This window comes from Microtus ochrogaster, chromosome 2 (assembly GCF_000317375.1).
Source record: "Microtus ochrogaster isolate Prairie Vole_2 chromosome 2, MicOch1.0, whole genome shotgun sequence".
Lineage (NCBI taxonomy): Eukaryota > Metazoa > Chordata > Mammalia > Rodentia > Cricetidae > Microtus > Microtus ochrogaster.
Genome location: NC_022010.1, coordinates 77,643,821 through 77,647,788, shown reverse-complemented (window position 1 = coordinate 77,647,788; position 3,968 = coordinate 77,643,821).

Here is a 3,968-nt window from a genome sequence, read left to right as displayed (position 1 = left end):
TTTCTGTACACTATGATTATATATTACTCTCATTTTTTACTAAAGAACTGACTGACCAGTAGCCAGATATGAAGTATAAATTGGATAGCCAAATTAAAAATGCTGGGAAGAAGGGTGGAGTCAGTGGAGTCAAGAGTAGACATTGGTAACAAGACATGCTGGAGGACAGAAAAAAAAAAACATGAGCCATGTGGCACCATATAGATTAATAGAAATAAGTTAATTTAAGTTCTAAGAGCTAGTTAGTAATAAGCCTGAACTATCAACTGAGCCTTTATACTTAATACTAAACCTCCAAGTAATTATTTGGGAAATGTTGCTGGAGCACGTGAAGACTGGTCCTACAGATCCAAAACTACAGGATCTCCATGACAAATGGCAATAACAGGATACCAAAGAGAAGTTCCAGTGAGGGACCAACATCAATAATGTAGCAGAAACCAGAGGCCTCAAACCAGAACAATGACTCTTTGTAATAAACCCTTCCAAGCAAAGATATATGGATAGAAGGGTTTACTGCAGTACTCACTGTGCCATACTACAACTTTCCTGATGAGAATGAACTTTCTTTTTTTTCTCTTAAATTTTATTTTGTTTTACTTTGGGAGGGGAGGTTGCAAGGGCAAAGAGAAAATAGAAAGGGATAGAAAAATAAATAGGATGGAGATACATGATGTGAAAGACATAAAGAATAAATAAAAAAGAAAATAGAAAAAAATCAGTGCTAGAGTTTGTCAACCTACCGGGTCCACACCCCATATATAAAACCAAATCTTTTTATTTTAGAAGCAATTAGCTACCAATAGCTCCTTATCCATGGATGTGCAAATGAGTCATCAGAAAATATGATGGCTTTTAGCAAAAAATAAATAACCTTGCAGAAGAGATATAAAGTTCCAGAAAATGAAATGAAAAAAAAAAAAGACTAAGTAACTGTGTTGGCTGGTTTTGTGTCAACTTGACACAAACTGGAGTCTTTAGAGAGGAGGGAGTCTCAATAGAGAAAAAATGCTTCATAAAATCAGGTTAGGACATTTTCTCAATTGATGAGCAATGACTCAGCCCATTATAGGTAGGGCCACCCACCCCTGCAAGCATGCCGAGCAACCTAAAGGACCAAGCCAATAAATAACATTCCTCCATGGCCTCTGCATCAGCTCTGGCCTCCAGGATCCTATCATGCTTCAGTTCCTGGCCTGACTTCCTCCAATGATGAAGAGTAATGTGTAAGTGAAAGCCAAATAAACACTTTCTTCCCCAAGTTGCTGTGGTCTTGGCATTTTATCACAGCAATAGAAACCCTAACTGAGATGGCAACTAAAAGTAAGTTAGAGAGTTGGAATCAGGACCATGAAGGATGCACCCACACACAGGGACAATGGGGATGTTCTATCTGGAGCTCAGCAAGGCCATTACAGGAGCTGTTTGTCTCTGCCTTCTAGGCACTGGGATTAAAGGCATGTGCTACCACACCTTGAAGTCACAGAGGTCAATCTCCCTGTCTCCCACGTGTTGGGATTAAAGGTGTACTACCACACCCAACTACTCTCTTCCTTCCTTATTTTTTACTTTAAGAACTTTAATTTTTAGTCTGCATATATTTTTAACACTGTAAATCATTTAAAAATTTTCTTTGTCTTTGACGCTCTCTTTACTGTATCTCTTTCTGTTTTTCTGACCACATGAGTCTTTAATTTACCAAGCAATCTCAGTAGGACTAAAGCCGTGGCTTTGCCGGCTAGATGTAGCTCATTCCTTAGCTTTCTGCCATTCCAACCTTGTGGCTGAGGTACTGGCCAGAGCCGCATTCAGTGCCACAAGTCTACAGTGTTTCAAGGTCCTTGCCATCAAACAAGCTGCAACAGACAACACTCAAGTCCTCTCTCTGTAGCCGGCCCTCCTGCCTCAAACAGTCAGAGCTTGCCCTGGCAGGACGGCATTTAAAACAGCACAGGTTTTTTTTCCTGCTACTGCTGAAAACAAACAAGCATTCAGTCGGCTTTTATCAATACCATTTAAATGTTTCGTGGCAGGCCCTCTTAAAAGAGCTGCAGGGTTTTGCAGCTGAAGCTGAGTCAGGAAGCGTCTCTTAGATGAGAGCGCTTGCTTGCTTCTAACAAGCAGAGCAGACCCGATAAATCGCTGCTATCAAGAAAACATGCTTTATTCGTTCCCAAGTTTTTTCAGGCTTTCAGTGGATACAGTTGTCCACAAGTCTGGGAGCCATTTCCCTCCCCCTCCTCCAATCAAGTCCCCCTCCCTCGTCAGCCCAAAGAGCAATCAGGGTTCCCTGCCCTGTGAGAAGTCCAAGAACCACCCACTTCCATCCAGGTTTAGTAAGTTGAGCATCCAAACTGCCTAGGCTTCCACAAAGCCAGTACGTGCAGTAGGATCAAAACCCAGTGCCATTGTTCTTGAGTTCTCAGTAATCCTCATTGTCTGCTATGTTCAGCGAGTCTGGTTTTATCCCATGCTTTTTCAGACCCAGGCTAGCTGGCCTTGGTGAGTTCCCAATAGAACATCCCCATTGTCTCAGTGTGTGGGTGCACCCCCCACGGTCCTGATTCCAACTCTCTAACTTACTTTTAGTTGCCATCTCAGTTAGGGTTTCTATTGCTGTGATAAAATGCCAAGACCAAAGCAACTTGGTTAGTTAGTAGAAAGAACAAGTGTGGAATTCCAGTGTGGAGATTTGATAATCATGTTCCTAAAAATAACTATAGTATAATTGCCAATAAAAAACCTACATATATAAAAATTGCCGTGGAAAATGAACCATTGTGATAAAAGAAACAAAGAAAAATTAAATTCAAATCAGAGTATTTGCTTAACAGCTAAAGCCACCACTGATGTTTACATATTAGAATATGAATTATAATGCTTGTATAATGAATTTGTTGCTTTTTAAAAAGTCATGAACATTTCAACTTACAGCGCCTTGCACTAAACAGATATGCAAATATTGTTAAGATGATTGTCTATTTTACAATAAGGTTAATTTTGGTAAAAGGCACATTAACTCCATAATCATAATAGGGCCAATCAACACTGAGTTTGATAAAGAAAGCAACAAAGGTAAATGTTAAACGAAAAAATAGCCAAATTGAGTAATTTAGGCCAGTGCAGTAATCTTTGTCTTTAAATAAAGGGTACTTTTGGTCTAATGTCACATAAAGAAGGGATGATTTCTTCTTATTTACTTTGTTTTGGCAAATTATAAAATATATTCTGATTGTGGATTATTGTAGGCATGAGGATGGTAAACACATCTTGAAAGTATATAGTTTCTGTCTAGCCACCATTGGATTTATATTTTGGTAATAATATGATAAACACTCATAGATTATATTTTTAAGTTCCAATTTATTTCTATAAGATACAAAATTATTTGAAAATAAATGCCTTTCACTTACAGGACATCAATTGATTGTTAAATTACATATTAATTTTTAACATTTGAAATTATTTTACTCTTTCACCATCTATAAAGTGTCTTTAACAATAAGATAAACAGTATATTTCAACCATAGGCTCAAAATTTTGCAAATGGAAAGGGTGTTCTTTATCCCTCTCTATATTCTGTTCTTTTTTTCAGTTAATGAAGAAGTCGTGCTGTTTATACCAGAAATTTAGTAGTAAGTAAATAATTTCTTTTCCTGACCACACATCAAGATTCTCTAAGATGTGTGTGTGTGTGTGTGTGTACATGTATGTGCATGCAGCTGTGAGTGCATATATATTAGTGAAATGCAGACACTAACTTCAGATGTCTTCTTTATTCACTTCCCACATTAATTTTTGTGGCAGTGTCTTTCATCAAGCCTGTGACTTAGTGACTTTGCTAGAACAGCTGTCCAACAAGCCCCAGGAACCTTCCTGTGTCTACTTTTCCAGTTCTGGAATTACAGGCATGCATACAACATTCTGACTCTTTCAGTACATACTTTGGGTATGAACTCAGGTCCTCA